The 19,565-nt window shown below is 40.7% G+C and overlaps 1 protein-coding gene across 3 annotated transcripts in view; it reads right to left on the bottom strand.

Annotated features, from left to right (window-relative positions):
• SS18L1 (SS18L1 subunit of BAF chromatin remodeling complex) overlaps window positions 1–19,565 on the bottom strand; it is a 464,937-nt gene that overhangs the window by 199,196 nt on the left and 246,176 nt on the right. The window lies entirely within an intron of this gene.

Below are 19,565 nucleotides of genomic sequence, written 5' to 3'. Positions count from 1 at the left end.
AGTTGGTTCCATTGTGTCTGGAGCTGACCACGCCTTTCGAGCCACCACAGACATCAGTGGATCGAAAGGCGGAGACACCCAGGAGGTGGAGGGTCGGGATCCAAATGCGTCCAGGAATACCAACTCATCCTCGGAAGGGTTAAGGGTAGTCCAGTTCCCCCTCTGCCTAAGAATTTCAAGGATGTCTGAGAAAGAGACATCCTCAGAGGGGGATCTCGGGGACCCTTCCGACTCCTCCAAGTCGGTATCTGAAGTGACAGACTCAGGGGAGTCAACATGCTTCCTCTTGCATTTCCTCTTTCGAGGGGGCTACTCTGAATGAACGGGGGAGGCCTCAGAAGAGGAAGATACACCCAATGGGGTGCCCTGGAGCGCTTGTTCCCCACACTTGGGGTCTGGAGGAGGGGCAGAGGCAGGAGCAGGCACCATGGGGGGAGGAGCCGATGAGGCTGACCGTGAGGCTGACTCAGATGCCAGCACACTCCTCATGACCTCGAAGGTGCCTCTTCCCAATATCGGAGAAGGCTCCGGTTCCGAAGAGACCGGAATCCTTCCCGGCACCGAGAGAGATGGCTCCGAAGCCGATGTAGGAGCCGAACTCACCTGCGCCGAAGCTCCGAGAGGGAGAACGGGGTTGGACAAGGGTCCGATGCCACTCGCCCCCTTGGAGCCGACGAGGGAGTCCCAGTGCCCAGATCCCTCCAAGGATGGCACCATGGAAGAGATCGGAGCCGACGACAGAACTGAAAGGGGAGGTATCAGAGCCGACGGTCCCACGATCCCAGCCTCAGCATGCTCCGGCTCCGAGCTCAAGGGATGAGTTGAAGGAGGAACTACTGCAGAGACAGGTAGAGCTGAACCCTGATGAGGGGGGCTGGATAGCATTTTAGCCAGGGCCTGCGATTTTAAAAGCCTGCTCACCACTCTCTCCAAATCATGGTCAGATAGTCTAGATGACCGAGAAGAGTGGGATCGATGACTTCTCTCTGATTGCAGCAAGGGCGATGCCGGAGCCAAATGTATCGACTCTAAGGATGGCGATCTGGAGCGTTTTCAACTCCCTGATGGTTCCGACAGAAGAGTCAGGGCCGACTGGGAGATAGGTACTTCGGTTCCAGCTGGAACCAAAGTTGAAGCAGATGCCACACCCGACGACGGCTCTGAACTGGGAGCCAGCAACTTCAATGGCTTGGAAGGTTTCACTGACTGAGCCTTGGCCGGTGATCCTTCAGGTTTAAGCAAACCCCTAAGGATAAGCTTATTCCTACACTCCTGCAGGACTCTTGGACTAAAGGCGTGACACACCGAACAAGAGTCCTGCAGGTGTAGGGCGCCCAAGCAATAGACACAAGAAGTGTGACCATCTGTCAGTGACATTTTCTGACGGCATGAGTCACACTTCTTGAATCCAGACACTTTTGTGTCTTTAGACATTCCTGTAAAGGAAAAATCAAATTACAAAGAGTACAAAAGGAAGTAGGTAACTAGAAAAAAACACACAGTCCACACAAGTTACCACACCCTAACAGCACACACACACTTTATAACATAAGAAAGGCTAAACGGACCTACCAACTACCACAATTTCTAATGAAAAAATTTTTACTACCTTAAAAAAGGAAACAAGGATAAGCCTCTAACTGAAACGGCTTACCTTAAAGAGGAAAACGGGAGTGGGGGAGGGAGGGGAAAACTCTCTAAGAAGAAAACGAGTTTTCAAGGGGGGATTAAACACTAACAAATACCTACAATACTACAACTATGTATGAACACTAATTATTCTAACTAATAATATACAACAAGTTCAAAATATATATCAATAAATTGAAAAAATACGGCCTGAGCCAGTAAACGCAACCTCGTAGCAGAAGCGACAAATGAGATCTGGGCATCTAGCGCCAGGCATCATGGGATATGGGGGGGGCCTCGAGCCAGTAAGCAGCTCTCGAGCTTTTGAAGATGGCCGAGTCGGAGCCGAGGATCGGCTCCGAACCCAACCAGCAAGAATGAAGGCGAGATAGACAACTTAACATGGGGCAATACTGTTAGAATGCCACTGGTGATCCTTCAAAATATGGCCTACTGCTAGCGATTATCAAAGATTAATCTGTCACCGAAAAAGAAATGCCAAAGGAAAATCAGGGACAGCCGAGATGCATGACTTGTCTACTGAGAGAAAACCAGCTGTTAAAAGTTGCTTTATGGCAGTTTATAAAAAGGACTAAAATATGTGAAGAAACAAATAACCGTAATAGAATCTAGAAGAGAAGCTGCCATTAAAAAAGGAATAATTAGTACAGCATATAACGTATTGCATGATAACTATAAGAATCAATCAGAGAAGGTTACAAAGGTTTGGGAAGAAAGACTGGAGAAGTAATTCACAAAGAAACAACGGGAGAATATATGTATGTCTCCCAAATATGCAACAAAATCTAGAAGATTTAGTATTTTTGCCTGGAAATGTTTACATAGATATTTTTATGCCCCAAGTAGATTCCAGAGATGTTTTCTTCAGCCAGACAGCACATGTTGGAGGTGTGACGGAGAAGAAAGAGGTAATCAGGAACATATTTTCTGGGAGTGCGGTGAGCTGGTGGACTTTAAGGATTCCTTGCGGGATGCACTGTCGGAGATGTTGGGTGGGCAGATTGGTCTGATGAGGGAGATGATTTTTTTCTGAATTACAATACAGAATCAGAATTGCCTAGACATGGTAAGGCCTTGCTGTGCCTAATAATGGGTACTGCCAAAAAAAGCAATTACTAGAAAATGGAAATCAAAATCTAATGCTACTATACTGGAAATAGTGAATATAGTGACACATATAAAACAACTGGATTTGAGATCTTTAGAAAAGGGTAGGAGCAAACTACGTAGGAAAAATGGGAATTGTGGCAACAATACATACAAGGGAGGAATGAGATTTAAAAGGCAGCAAAACTTAAATGAGCTATGTAATGTTTGAAAAAGACTGGGTAGATTACAAGTGATGTATAATGCTTGCAATTGGGAGTGTGTCAGTATGGTTTGTGATGTAAAATGCTTGCAACTAGGATTGTGTTGGTGATGTTTGTTTTTGTTTATATAAATCTATGACTGCCTGTGTAGTAAGTGATGGTTTAATAAATATGTTTCTTGTTTAAAAAAATTGAATAATGTATGTAATATTGCTTAGGTTATGTGATATATATCAATATATTTGAAGTATAATGTTTGTTATGTTAATATAGTTTGATTACTTTTATATGAATGCAAACTTGTCTATGTCACAAGTGATAATTCAATAAAGGTATATGAAAAAAAAAAGAAACAAATAACTGAACAGAATTATGATGATGGTCATAATTATTAATAATAATAATAATAATAATAACAACAACAATTATAATAATAATAACCATAGCAAACAACCTGACATTATAGCTATTACTGAACCGTGACTAAAGGATGAAAACACTACGTAAAATTATATACAGAATAATTATGACTCTTTAACTGACAACACAGTGCACAAGTGGTGGAAAAATGTGCATTTTTTATTTCATTACAATCTAGTTTGTATTCTTTTCACTTTTCCTACCCCCTCCTGAGCATCCTTGAGATGGAGAGCCTCACCTTGTCCTTATTCCAGGATATGCTGAAAGATCTCCCATGACAGAGTCAGTACATCTATTGTGTTTCTAAGTGTAAAATTGTTTGAAAAACACAAGGCACCATTAAACCATCATTAGGATGAATAACTAGGTCAGGGCAGCTTTCCAGATAAATTGTCTAGAAGCCCATGTTTGCATTAATAGTTTAAATAGGTTATACAATTTCAAGGCAATGCTTACTTGTACTAAGTCATCAGTGGATTTACTTGGGGAAGGGTCCCACATTAAGATCAAATTCATAGGCATCATAGTGCTTATTGACATTTAGACCTGAGTTGTTCTACACATGTTCCAGTTATGACTGATAAGTCAATCAAAACAGTACCTAGTGCTGTTATGTGGTTTTACAGCTGATTATGTGGAAATGGGTACATAGAATATCTGTTAGTTCTTATAGGTTCGTAGGTAAGTACTAGGCTAGCTGCCCCTGCAAGCCATGTTAAGCCCAGTCAATTCCACTTCAAAGGTGAGAATCAATCTTTGTACCTTGTAGTTGTGAAGTAAACACCGTAACCATTATCCCAACCCCCAGATTGTAATAAAAGATTACAGAGACCTGATATTCTCACAATTTGACTGAGGATCTGATTTCTTGGTTTTAGCTAAAAGAAGTGTGGTGCAGTCATCTGACATAGCAAACATTCAAGGAATATGATGGAGGAGGACCTCTTAGCCTTTGCTCTTCTCTGAGAAGGAAGCAATGGAGTCAAAGTCTACAGAGGTACTTTGTAAAGCAAATGTCAGGAGTAACTGGCAGTATGGTATTTGCTTGGGATCACTATGGAATACCAAAATTCCAAAGTCACGAAATTCTGAATCCCGAGGACCAGAATCTCGAGACTGCGGAATCTCGAACATAGTGAATGGGGATTGCCGTACTGTGCAGAATGGGAACTTTGACATTCACTCCATTGTAGTGCGATCTTGGAGTTGGTATATTTAAGTTGCAGGGGGTGTGGAGGGTGCAGGAGGGCTTGCCCCCCTGCATACATGTTAGAATAGTTTGTTGTATGTTTTACTTTTTTTTTTTTTTTTAAGTTTCGAGATTCCGCAATCTCGAGATTCTGGTCCTCGGGATTCATTGTTTCAGGATTGTGGAATTTTGGTATTCCGTAGTGATTCCATTTGCTTACATAAAAATTATTTAAACTACTTGAAAACCACGTGGGATCAACTTGCTTGCTTGCTTCTGAACAAAATCTGTTGTATTTTTGTTTCAATTATTGTGAGTAAGTGAGTGAGTGAGTATACAAACAGAATAATACAAAGCTGAATTATAAATATCTGGAAAACAGAAGAAAATGAACAGAATTTTCCTAATTATAAATTAGCCAGTATGTATGCTGTGGTGCAGAATTTGTACTGAGCAATAACAGAGGCACTGCAAAACTGTGATTCAAAACTGAGATGTTTTTTTTTTTTTTTTTTTTCTATTTTCTGTTTTCCGCACTCTGGCTGTTCTCTTCAATCACTACCAAAGGGGGGACTCTTAAGCAGAATCGCTCAAGAAATGAAAGAAGCTGGTTAAATGTACACAAACTTTTTAAAAGTTTGTCACTGTTCAGATATAACTCCTGCAAGTGATCTGAGAAATATTTTCTGGCACACCTGCATATATATATATATATATATATATACATACAAATATACAGACACAATGTGTGTGTGTGTGTGTGTGTGTGTGTGTGTGTGTGTGTGTGTGTGTGTGTGTGTGCTTGTGTGCTTGTGTGTGTGTGTGTGTGTGTGTGTGTGTGTGTGTGTGTGTGTGTGTGTGTCATATAGACACTACATATAGATATATACAGATATGTCTTGTGTATGGAAATATACTTTTAAAAGTGTTGCTGAGGCTTAAGTTGGGAAAATTCTGAGTATTGACAGTATAAGTTAGTTCATGTAAATTGAACTGCTACTTTTGTGAAGTAAAAAGGGTAACCTGGAGGCAGCATGCAAAGATGTGAGGTCCTTAATCAGATGTTCAATACAGGATAGAGCATGGGCGTTACCAGAGGATCACAGGCTTTTGGAGTTCAATAGCTCAGCTGAGGTTTCCTGTGGATGTCACCTTGGACCAACTTATGCAAAGTTTTCTTCTGTTGTTTCTGAAGCTGAGAAGAAGGCCTGGAAGATTCTGCACCTGGGACATGTGTGAAAACATCCTGTTCACCAGAAGGACTGTATTAGCCTGTACATGTGAGGTGGAGACACCTTTATGGGCTGCCAACCTTGTTTTGAGGTACTGCAAATATTGTAAATAGTTGATGGAAAGTAATTTGTGAAAGCCAAGTGAGCTATTTCTTTACATTATTTTTCAAAATAAAGATGTGCTTTTCATATATTTGCCTCCAATGTCTTTACATACACTGGTGGTGTGTGCATTAAGAATTTGAACAATAGATGGACGGTTGGCATAATGGTTAAGGTTTTTACCTTACAGTCACAAAGTGCAGGGTTTGATCCCCACATGGGTGGCTAGGCTTAAAATGATCCATAAGGGCAGTTAACCTCATACTAATCTATGAACAAGTGTCAAATACACAGAAGCTGGTATACCTGTAACAAGAGTAGGCTGGAGTAGCTAATGTAATAGCCACCACCAGAAATGTGCTGGATGCAAAAAAAAGCTGAGTAAAGATGATGAGTGGAATCCTGTCTGGTGGCATTTGAATGTTATACTACCCAAGAAAACTGGAACAGATCCAAATATACACAAAGCCTGTTATCCCAGCTGACAAGTGGTGGATCATAGAGATGGGCATAGAAGAGACTGTTTTGATTGAAAAAATAACAAAGAACTGCAAGCCAGGGTTGGGGTAACTTCTAAAGTGAAAGTCATAACATTTTATAACTGGACTTTTAATACTGACAAACTAGTAACGTCTCGGATGCATGATCTGAAATATATTTCACAGTCCTGGTTATAGCTTGATCCTAAAAGTAAAGCGAAAATTGTTACAAATTCTGGCAGCAGACATATCTAAAAGAGTATTGTCATTTTATGATGTGAAACTGAATACTGCAAATTGATCCCCTAACTGTAGTAGAATACATTATTAGGTTAATGATACATTCTATAAGACTGAACCGTCTTCTAAGTCTAAAGTTGCAATAAGAAATGCATCATCTTCTGTAAAACAAACTGTAGTATGTAAATGATTAACTTGTTTCAAATGTGTGTTACATAGCTAAATTCTGTTCCACTAATACTGACCAGAATGCTAGTAGCAGAAACATAAAAGATGGTGTACGTGCAACAAATCCAGCTATTTCTATGAAGTATGATAAGGCTACAGCTTTTATAATTGACTCACAATTATGCATTGTCATATTCAAGCCAGTGAAATGTACTTCTGGAAGGGAAACAAGTTCTAACTTTGTTAGTCTGTGGCAGCATGATTACCCTTGTTACAAGACCCCTAGCAAGTCAGCATAAGATTAGTAACAAAAGTGGAGGTAACATGCATTTATGGTGATAGAAAGAAGTATCCCCTCACATATGTAGAAAGTGAAAGAGTTTTAGGAAATCTGTTACATTTTGTAGCTGTAACTACTGACTTGATTCATATCATATTATAAAAAAAGATGTTCCTCAGTGAAAGCAGTACGGCAAATATATGAGGAAAAAGAATGCTGGACCCAATGTTGTAGGCTGATACGTTTGATAAGAATGAGATAAAGTAGCAGAATAACATGCCTGTTGCGTATAAGGGTGGGGGAGGGAACAGAAAGACATTGACACTCATACGGGTCTAGAATAAAAAAAAAAAAAAAGGATTAAGGAATTAGCACAGAAGACACATAAGGGGCTAGAAGCAGGTTGTGTTTAAATAGTAAAAAGAGTCCTGTATGTTATGAGAAACCTTCCTCAATGACAGAACAACAAAAGCCCAGTACTGTAAGAGATGTCATAACAGAAACTGAAAGTGAACTGATACAAAATTCAGGAGTATACATCAGTGCAAGACTTCTGCACAGAGACTTACAAATAGTATTTGAAACTGGAAAGAAACAGAAGAGCACTTAAGGGAGAGTCATCCCAGGAAATATATAACAGGAAGTACGAAATGTGACAAAGATAAGAAAATGGAAATTCATAGGTGTGTACTAGGCCAACGGCCCTGGAGCCTTTAAAAGCCTACCCCATAGAAGTGCCCTGGCATCATGCCACCATTAGTTCCCAGTCCCTCTATCAAGCAGAGCCACTGGAGTGATCCCTGGGGTGAACGTTCTATTTCCCATCCACTCATCAAGATTTCTCTTGAAAAGGGCCAGTGAGGTGCTCTGCTTGACATGCATGGGAAGTCTATTCCAGAGCATAGGCAGTGTCTGGGTTATGAACCTGTCACTCCAGCATGTTCTGTTGATTGTGGTAATGAGGTTGAGGTCCCTGGAGGGTGTGGTGCGGAGGGATTTGCATTTCTTTAGGTGTAACACTTCTAACAGGGCTGGGTCAGATATGGCTTTGTAAGCCAAGCAGAGATCGCCTCTTAACAGATGGTATGAGACAGAGAAAAGCTGGAGATTTTTGAGTCTGTCCATGTAGGGCATGTGTTTAAGGCCTAGGATCCTCTTTGTGAGGTACTTTTGAGGCCTTTCCAGCTGTTGCAGGTGTTTACTGAGAAACATGCCAAATGGGGTATTGTACTCGATGACTGATCTAATGAGGGAGGAGTAGAGAGAGACAATGACCTCTTTCTTCCTGGATGCAAAACCCTTGGTAATGAGATGTGCCACATAGAAGGACTTTCTGACCATGGTGGCAATGTGGTGGTCAAAGGAGAGGTTGCTGTCAACCTGTGTCCCCAGATCTCTTATAACGCCTTCAGTGTTCAGTGGGCTACCATCAATGTGGTAATTAGTGGAAACTGAGTTTTTCCCAAAGGGAATGATGACGCATTTTTTGGCATTAAGCTAAAGGCCATGGTTTCGATACCAGTCGTTGGTTTCAGTGAGGCCTTTCTGTAAGATGTCTACATCACTTGGGAAGTTAATAATGGCTCCCAGCTTGCAATTGTCAGCGAACTTGGTCAGCCAGAGTCCCTCCGTGTTGGCCTGGAGTTCCGAGAAGTAGCTGCCAAACAGGAGAGGACCCAAGACCGACCCCTGTGGGACTCCACTCATGACTGATCGTCAGTCTGACTTGGAGTCTGCTACTTTCACACAGTGGGTTCTATCAGTGAGCCAATTTGCAACCCACCTAGTGATATAGGGGTTGATGCCTAGTTTGGTGAGTCTATCAATAATTCCTGAATGGGGAATGGTATCAAAGGTCTTGGCCAGATCAAAGCAGGATGTATGAACTCCCTTGCCCTCATCCACAGCTCTGGTGACTCACTCAATGAAGTCAACCAGGTTGAGCAGGCATGATCTACCCTTCACAAAACCAAATTGTGTGGGATCCAGAGTTTGGAGATTCCCTGTATCCTTGTTAATTAGGTCCATGATGATGCGCTCCATAGCCTTACATATCAGACTCATCAGACTAATGGGGCAATAATTCCCAGGGTCTGTAGTTACTCCCCCTTTATGGAGATGGGTGACTGTAGCAGTGCGCCATTCTGTAGGGAAAAAGCCTGAGGTGAGGCTGTGATTGACAGGGCACTTATGTGTAGTAAAACGTAAAAACACGCTGGTTATACACGGCAGTAGTAACACTTCAAAACTTTAATCCTGGATCAAGAAGAGTAAGAGCTTTCACAACCAAAAATAGTTGCTTCATCAGACTACATATAAAATCAACAATACTCGTTTTTATAATATGATGCAATACAAACCGTCCAATCATTGAATTTCTAATTTACACCTAAAAAACTTTAAAAGGGCAAATGTATATTTGCTAAATATACTTAAAAGACGTAAAACTGAAGCCTATAAGGCTCGATAGAGCTTACTGTTCTTGATCCAGGATTAAAGTTTTGATGTGTTACTACTGCCGTATATAACCAGTGTATTTTTAGTTTTGCATACCTTTTTTCACATGGTTATATGATCCGGAGTTTGGTTTTTTATTTTCTTCACTTATGTGTGGTGCCAGTTCACTTTGTAGTTCATGTAGAACACAGCCAGGGATATTGTCGGGTCCTATGGAAGCTGTATTCTTGGCCTTGGACAGTGCAGCTTTAACCTGTGCTGCAGTAATGCTGGGTGCCTGGCATTCTTCTGGCACTGTGATTGGTTCTTGGGGGGGTAAAGTTGGCATTGAATCTGTCAGCTAGTATGCTGGCAATATCTGTTGGCTCAGTATAGGAGGTACCATTGTGCAGTAACTCAGAGCAAATCTGGGTATTGCCATGGAGATTCTTGATATAACTGTAGAAGGCTTTGTGGTTGTTTTTAGTGTCTGCTGCAATTCTGTCTTCATAGCTAGCTTTAGAGGTTTTGATGAGGGATCTCAACCTTTTGTTGAGGTAATAAGGGAGTTTTTCCAGGCTTGGGACTTCACCGTTTTCTGAAACAGTTTCTTCCTTCTGTTGTAGAGTTTGTTAATGGCAGGGGACCACCAGATTGGCTTCCTTTTTTTGGAGGAGAGCATCTTGGTTCTGTTGGGTATGGCTAGTTCCATGCATTTATGTACGTGTTCATACAGTGCATTGGTGTTTGATTCGGCGGTCATGCACCTATTTTTCATTTGCATGGGTGCCATGAAGTTAGCCACCTCTGTTTTTAGCAGCTGAAAGTCAGCTTTGGACAAGTTTTTCATGGTGGTTACCTTTGCTAGTGGTGTGGGTGAGATGTGGATTTCCATGGTAATTAGTTTGTGGTCGGATCTAACCAGGGAGGAACTGAGTATTGGTGTTGAGCAATGGTTACCCATGTTAGTAATAACCAGGTCAAGGATGTTGCTTCCTCTAGCGGGGGTAAGAATGAGCTGGTCCAGCGCATTGGAATTAATGAATTCCAGGAAGCGTTGGGCAAGTGTATTGGTGCACGAGTAGTTTTCCCATTTTTTCTGTTAGTATAAATCAGAAAATACAAGTAAAGGCAGATCCTAGGCACCACGTTTCTGTAAACAAGGAAAAAGTACTACTGAAAATAAATTCTGTTTTGAAATACCATTTGCACAGGCATAGCAATACAGAAAATGAAAAGAAAGTGAGAAGGTGGTATACCATCACATGAAGAGGGAGTGCAGTCTAAAGAAAAAGAAGATTCCCAAGAGGCTTGTACACATGGTAGAGAAATTACAGCAGAAATATATTTCTGTTTATTACCCTTTTTAGGGTAAGACACAGAAGAAGCTGCACTGCTGGTATTTTTTAGAGAAGAAGCCTATACTTTCCACCTCAGGGTAGGCTAGGGAAGAAAGCAACCCCTTATAATAAATTAGAAAAAAAAACAAAATTGTGATATGATACTTTAAGTAGGTCAACAGAGAATATAACCAAGGTAGTAGGGGGAGAAAATTACCAAGATATTCTCATTACTTTTACTCCTATTCTGAGTTAAAATATGACCTATCATATATAGTAAATAAAGACGGGGAAGAAATTCGACATCAATTGCTAGTGCCAAAGCCATATAGGACACTAGTAATGAAGCTAACCAATATTCACTAGTTAGGAGGTCATCTGGGGATGGACAAAACTACAGCAAGATTACTAGCCAGGCATAATAAAAGAGAAATAAATCTTTTGGATTCTTTTCTAGAGTTCCAGAACACTAAACAAAGTTTTGGTTTTAAGTCCATTTATTCCAAAGCCTAACACAGAAGTGCCACTTAAATATCTGTTATGGACAGAGTGTGACCACTAGCAAGATCTAGCAATACGCATCAATACATACTAGTAACAATGGACTACTCTATAAAATTTCTAGAAGCAGTGCCATTATGCAAATCTAATATTATGAGTATTACAACAGAACTGGTACTGTTATTCTTCGGAGTGGGAGCCCTAAAGAGATGCTTACTGAGTGCATTATATCAAGCATATTGCATCAATTGTGCCAATGCTTTAAGGCTGCAAAAACTGAAGTAATCATCCTCCCATCTGCAGGCTAACAGATTGGTAGAGAGATTCAATAAAACATTAAAATCCACACTAAGGAAAGTTGCTGACACAAAGATTTCCCTAAGCTTGAACTGGGTTTTCCCTGTTTGATCTTTTGCATGGCAGGCATCCCTGAGGGCTGACTACCTGATATTTCTAAGGAAACCTGGGAAAAAGAAAAGACAGTATTTAAAAGTGTGATAGATTTTGCAGGAAAGATTAAAGATGGTTATACCAATAGTAAAGGTGCACATGCAGAAAGCCCAGGAAATGTAGCAGATATTACATAACAAAAATGCCCAGTTCAGAGAATTTAACCTATGTGATAAGCATTTAGTGCCATCACAGAAAACAAATTTTTGATTAAACGTCAAGGGCCATTTGAGGAGATTGAAATAATAAATACAGTTAACTATGAGGTTAGACAAGCAGAAAACAGAAGAATAGAGTAAATTTATCAGGTCTATATTATATCCTCGAAAGCTGTAAACAGTGAACGCTATTTACAGCGAAAATGCTACACATCAAATTTGCTATTGTGGGGGGCTGCACCCCCCCTCCCCCGCTAATTATATATACCAACTCCGAGATTGCACTACAGTGAGGAAAGGGCAAATTTTCTGATCTTCACTCTAGTGCGATCTCACTGTTTACAGTTCACTGCACAGCATTTTCGCTGTAAATAGCATTTGCTATTTACAGCTTTCGAGGAAATAATATAGATCCAATTTATCATATTAATTTTTTGAAGCCATGGGAAGACGTAGAAACTTCTGTGATTAGACTGAAACCTTAAATTCACACTACAGAGACAGGAATATCTTTACTAAAGTACAGCTAGGAAAATCTTTGTCAAAAATACAGAAGCAGAAAGAATGAGATTTTTTTTAATTAAGATATAAAGGGCTGCTCTCGGAAACATTTTAGGGAACTAAACTGATAAAACATATTACAAAGATAGCACCTGGAATTAACATTTGACTGAGACCTTACAGAGTGCCTGAATCACAGAGACAATTACTAAGAGAATTTCAAAGATATTCAAACTATGAAAGAAAGTAAATGGGACAGCCCAGTGGTGCTATTTCCTAAACCTGATGGAACAGCATGTCAAAATTTGATAGCCATCCAGTACAGCTTAGTGAATTAGGGTTGTTTACCTACCTGAAGACATGCCATGCTTACATGTTCCCATGACACAATATCCACACTTCCATTACATAGCATTAATCGGTTTACCCACCTCTAGCTAGGGGTCAGCAATACCTGGACTAAACTGATGAACTAGATGTGTGAAGAGTGCAAGTTCAAGGACTTGTTCACAAACGCAGGGCATGTAAAATAGGATTATGACCCTATCCCCTTATGTGCCAATGTCACATGTATGTGGCTCCACCGATAATGAGAAGTGATCTATGGGAGCAACTCTGCCTGGCCCCCAGGCAGAACTAACCCAAATCTGTCCACAAGCCTGACCTGCCTGCTCCTCTAATACTCTGATGTTCAACAGAGTCCCAGCAACCTGCACATCATCCCAGTCCCTCTCCCCAAAGAGAGGTAAGCAGGCATAAAATTGCCACTCCTCCCTGGCAGCCCCCTCAAGTACCCACACAGCTATTTAAATTTGGGTCACCTGAGTCATACCCAGGGCTTTGTCCCTTCCTTCCTTCATCTATGCCAAGGATACATGATGTACTTTTAAAATACAAAAGGTTGCACCCCTCCTTGTACATCCTTCCCTGAACCGAAAGTAACATTCTCCCAACAGAATAAATGCAACTGACTGGAGTTTACTTTATAAAGTAAACAACCCAATGAGGCCTCACAAATATTTTATAATATACCTTTACCAATTCAGAAAAATAGTTCATCTCTAAGCTACAAAAACTACAATGGCGAAAGGGATTTAAATTTCACTGGCTAACCTAAGCACTACATGCAGAGCTTACAGAAAGAAATAGGGCATCGACTTAGTGAAAAAATAAACAGGTCGATAGAAATAAACCTTTCAGGATTCACTTTGATCAGTCAGTGCTGCTGCTAAATAAGTAAAAATCAGTAAAGCAACATATGAGAGAGAAAGAGAATGATAGAGCATGGAAATGATTAACAAAGAAATAGGAAACCTTCAGAAATTGGCCCCAACTTAGTTTAAGTGAAGGTTATGTCTACTAAACCTAGTGGACTTCTTTGAGAAGGTCACCAAGGCAATGGATGAGGGGGAAACTGTGCATACCACCTATCTGGACCTGGCTAAGGTGTTCATTACAATAACCCACTCAAGTGTAGTTGACAAGCTCACCAAACTGGGCATAAACCCCTACATACTTCACAGGATTGCCATCTGGCTGACTAACAAGACCCAGGAAATCAGGACTGGTGATACCACCTCCACTAAGAGACCAGTCTCCAGTGGGGTATCTCAGAGCTCCACCCAGTGACTGCTCCTATTAGGCGTCTACTTCTCAGGGGTAAAAGCAATGCCAAGATCCTTTAGCTGACAAAGTTCATAGACGACTGCAAATTGGGAGCTATCATATATTCCCCCCATGACACAAACATCTTACAAGAGGGTATAACACAGACAAATGAATGGTGCCAAAGTCACAGATTAAATCTTAATGCCAAGAAATGCATTACAGTGCCTTTTATGAAAACTGCCATTCAGGCTAACTACTTTATGGATAAGACACCAGAGACACCAGTAAGAGTTGAACCAGCAGTCAGGGATCTGGGAACATAGGTAGATAGTAATCTGGCCTTTGAACAGCATGTGGCCAAGGTAGTAAAAATATCATTCTATGTTGCCCAAGTTATAAGAAAAGGCATAACATCCAGGTCCAAGGAAGTCATGGTGCCACTTTATTTGGCCTTTATTAGACACATAATTGAGTACAATGCCTCTTTCAGCATGTACCTGACCAGACATATGGAAGATTTGCAACACCCACAAAGTTCCTTACCAGGAGAATCCAGGGTATAAACACATTGTCCTATAAAGATCATCTTAAAGGCCTATCTCTATAGTTTTGTCTCTTACAGTTTACTGAGTGATGGTCTATGCCAGGCATACAAGGCATCCTTGGATTCAGCTCTGATGGACCTTTTGCACATCCACAAAATGAACACCATCAGAAGCACTAAATCCAAGGATTTAAATTTTGCTTGTGAAATAAATAAGACATTTTGACAAGGCAGACGTGTCTCAAAGGATCCCCATGCTCTGGAACAGGCTCCCCATCTATATGAAACAGAGTCCATCCATAACTCTATTTAAGTGTAACCTTGACCAATGGATGAGAAATCAGAAATTCACCCTCAGTCTGACCCCCCCCCCATGTCTCTGATAGACAGAGGCAAACAGTAATGCCCAAACTAACACACCCAATACAACCTCTAGAAACTTCCTAACTAACATGCCCCCTCCTAATAAATGCCCATGATACATAGGGATATAATTGAGTTGGATTGCACAGCTAGGCTTATAAAAGCCCTGATGGTTATTAGTGTAGTATATGCCTATAAATCTATGAACCTATGAGAGAGAGATAGAGAGAGAAAGAGAGAGGCAGAGAGAAACCCTGTTAGTAAAAAGTCAAAACCTGTTTTGGAAACCTATAAAATACATTACAAGAAGTACAGGAAGGTCACCAAAGCAATGGATGAGGGTAAAATGTCTCACACTGTCTCCCTTAACCTGGCCAAGGCATTTGACACAATACCCCACTCTGGCATTGTTGATAAAATCAAGAGGTTAGGTATAAACCCTTATGTTACCCCGTTGGTAGCCATCTGGCTCACAGACAGAACCCAAGAGGTTAGACTTGGGGAGTCCACCTCTACAAAGAACCAGTCACAAGCGGAGTCTCCCAAGGATTGGTCATGGGACTCCTCCTTTTTGCATTTACTTCTCTGAAGTCAAGGCCAACGTCAATGACATCTGGCTGACTAAATTTGCAGATGATTGCAAATTAGCAGCGGTCATTGAATCCCCCGTCAACACAAATGTTCTCCTGGAAGGGCTGAAACAGACAAACAACTGGTGTCAGAGACATGGACTAAAGCTAAATGCCAAGAAATGCATAACAGTATCCTTTGGGAAGTCATCCACCACTGTTAACTATCATATTGACAACACACCCCTAAGAGTTGACCCAGTAGCCAGGGACTTGGGGATACATTTAACAGTAATCTAGACATTGACCATCATGAGTCTACAGCAGTGAGGAAATCATTCTATATTAAGCAATTTATAAACAAAGGTATGGTATCTAGGTCCAAGGAAGTGATTGTTCCACTGCTTTTGGCATTCATCAGACCTATCATTGAGTACAGTGCCTCCTTTGGTATGTACCTAACCAGGCATATCCAGCTATTGGAATGTCTACAGAGGTTTCTCAATAAAAGAATACAGGGCATAAGTAACTTGTCGTACGCAGACTGCCTCAAGGTCCTATCCCTGTATTCTGTCTCCTACAGGCTGTTGAGGGGAGATCTATGTCTGGCATACAAGACATTGTCAGACCCAACTTTGATAGACCGCCTGCATATCTGCAAAACAAACAGCACCAGAATTACCCATTCTAAAGACTTAAACCTTGCCTGTGATATAAACAAGATCTGCTGGAGAGACAGGTTTGTATCCCAGAGGCTACCCTTTTTTCAGAACAGGTTGCGCATACATGTGAATCAGAGTTCCTCGCTAATCCAATTCAAGTGTAATTTGGACAATTGGATGGGGAATAGAAATTTCATCCCTGGTTTAGCACCTCTGTCTCTAATGGACACAAGCAGCCTGAAAACGGTTCATCTCCCAGGCCCCCTGCATACACTTATCAAGGGTACCTGAACTTGTCACAGATTTGGGATGCATAGCTATGCTTAAAAAGACCCTTGTGGTCATTAGCCTAGTAAACACCCATGAACTTATAAAAAGCATACTGACATCTCAGACAAATGATACACATTTTGTAGAGAAACTTAAGGAGGACGTACCAGCTGTAGATATGTCTATTTTTTAACCCTCCCCATTTCAACACAAATACACAATCATAGCACATAACACCACAACCCCAGATCATCCCCTTTCATTTTACAGACATTTCTAAAAGAAAATGGTCATGAAGCTGCTGGAACAAATACAAACTGTACTTTCTCTTTAAGTAATAACTTTTATCCTTTTTTCTTAAGGATGGGTGCAACTATATCAGCTAAAGCCCTGACACACACAGGTCTGCCTCTTCCTAAATGATTCATAGCCTTTCCCATGCAATGAAATATGCTATCATTATTTCCTGTATAGAATATCTCAGTTGTGACAGGACTACAAATGACTAACTTCTGTTGCATAATTAAAGTATTTTAAATAATTTTCAGACAGGTTTAACACATATTGATAAATAGGAATGGTTCTCGCATACCCTATGTGGATTTAGAAATGGTGGTGATAACTTACAACTATGTATAGTGTTCCAGCATATACTTTATCACGTAAGGAAAATGGTTTAATGAGGCTATCATCACAATCATGAAGATAGTGTTTCGCACTGTGCACCATCATCTCTTAATTCCACAACTGCAGGCTCTTGACTTTGTGGACGGTGTCATATAAAATGATTTAAAAGTTAACTTACAAGATTTAATTTCAAGAGTTTACAGAACAAAAATGGTTTCTTTAAAGTGGGTGTGCTTCTGGCATCTGTCTTGGCTCTCATGCTTTAGTCTTGTTTTATAAATGATATTGCCCAAGATCTACCAGGCATTCATTGTACTATGAATGCTGAAGAAATACTTTTACTTAATCCTATTGCCACCACTAGCTTAAAGAAAAAAAAACATAAATTTAGTCTAAAGTTACAAACTAATAAATTCACCCTTAATGTATAAAAGACTGCCACCATGCTAGTCGGAACTCAACTAGGCTCATAGTCAGTCCAACAATTAGCATATGAACTCCAGACAGTGCGTCAGTAGCACAACACAATTCGTGTTACCTAGGAATCTGCATAGATCTACCATCTTCACTAGAGTAGAAGGATAAAAGCTTGACTACAACGCAGGTGACCAGAGTTTAACTAAGGACAGCAGTTAGAATTGGTGGGGATAATGAGACTGAAGCCTGCTCACACCTCTGCGAGGGGAGGGGAGAGAAGTGTACTCATGGGCAAAGTCTAAAAGGAAAAATTCCAAATATAGACAGGGAATCATGTAGAGATGCTTGCCAACAGGGAGGGGTGTTGAGTCGAATTGATCTCACCACACAAAGGTGTGGTACGCATCACAAAAGGCCAATTGTTGAAAACTCCATAGACACTAAAATAGTTGCGCAGTGAGTCAGGGCTGCAATTAAAGCCCCAGTCCTCTCACAAATGATGGCACCACTACTGGTAGTCTCATCCATCATGTCTAGGGCATGAATGGGATATACGTCTCTTGCCTAAGGGGAATAAATTGGTCAGTAGACCAGCTAGAAGGGTAGGTTCAATGGTCAGAGGAGGACTGGAGCAAAAAGCTTCTGTAGCCAGGTTGACTGAGAAGGGTAACCTGAGACAGTGTAAGAATTGTCTCATGCTATCTGATGATCATCTGTTACTCAAACAGCCATCAAAATACACATAATCCATCATATCCTGAGGTTCTAAAGATTAGCTTGCCTAAACCTCAAGTAACTCCAAAACACCACACATGCACAAAGCACACTCAGCAAGTTAAGCCCATCTCTTTACATCGCACAAGAAGTCCCAAAGTCACAGATGCTGTCCCCATAAGGCAGGCATCAACCCAGCCAAGCATTCTTGGCAGCCTCCAACTACCACACAAGATCAAATCCTAAATGTGCTATATTAAATAGCATAATGCAAGATTTAGCCACACACTCTAACAACACTGTTCAGTCTCAGCCTCTATACAGGTTTTGTATTTAGCGAATGGAGAAGGACCTTCCGCAGACCCAGGGAATAACAGACCCATAAGTCTGACCAGCCTCATATGCAAAGAAATGGAAAGACTTATCATGGAACTAATCAAACAGAACATAGGGAACCTCCAAACACTGGACCTGCCTCAATTTGGAATCGTCAAGGGCTCTGACTGCTAAGAGGTGACCTGTGTTTGGTCTACAAGGCATCAATATTGACGGATTTACTGCACATCAGAAAATCAAATGGCATCAGAAATACTCAGTCATCAACAGAACGTTTTTTGATTAACATGTATATCTCACAGATAGATACCGCTGCTCTGGAATAGACTCCCCATACACATAAAAAAAAGTTCATCCCTGTCCATATTCAAGCACAACTTGGATCTATGGATAAGAAACAGAAAATTTACCCCAGGACTGCTCCTGTACTACTAATGGACAATCAAAGCTCCTAAATGCTTTATCCCATGCATGGATCCCCTCAAATTATCTATGATATGATCCCAATTATTCTCACTGGGGGGGAATGTATTATTGTTGACCATGGAATGGGTGATACCAATGTCTTAAGCAAATGGAATAGGTCAATTCGAGCCTAAAAAGAGAAACTGGCTAAGCTTAACATGGCCCACAAGGGCAGCTAGCCTAGTACTTACCTATGAACCTATTAAAAAAAGAAAGGATTCTAGATAAATTCACAACTGTCTTTCAATGACTAGGATGAAAGAAAATGTGACAATATGCTAAAGAACCTTAACCAGAGTTACCGTATTCCACATCTGCTGACACTTGAAGCAAAAAGACTTCTTGGTTTAAACAGTCTTATGCCCAGGCTAACATACAACCTCCATTTAATTGCTTTTAATTGTCTTCAACTCAGCAAATAACACTGAAAAATTTACAAACGGAGGTCAGCAAACTATGCTTAGTAAACTCTTTTGCCCTTTAATGAGCATCTCTGTCTAACCCTGAGGAAAGCATACTAGATCTCTATTACAG

The sequence above is a fragment of the Protopterus annectens genome, chromosome 12.part0 (assembly GCF_019279795.1).
Source record: "Protopterus annectens isolate FY-2018-M chromosome 12.part0, PAN1.0, whole genome shotgun sequence".
Taxonomy (NCBI): Eukaryota; Metazoa; Chordata; order Ceratodontiformes; family Protopteridae; genus Protopterus; species Protopterus annectens.
The sequence above is the reverse complement of the archived record's forward strand: the minus strand, read 5'-3'. Positions and strand labels throughout refer to the sequence as shown.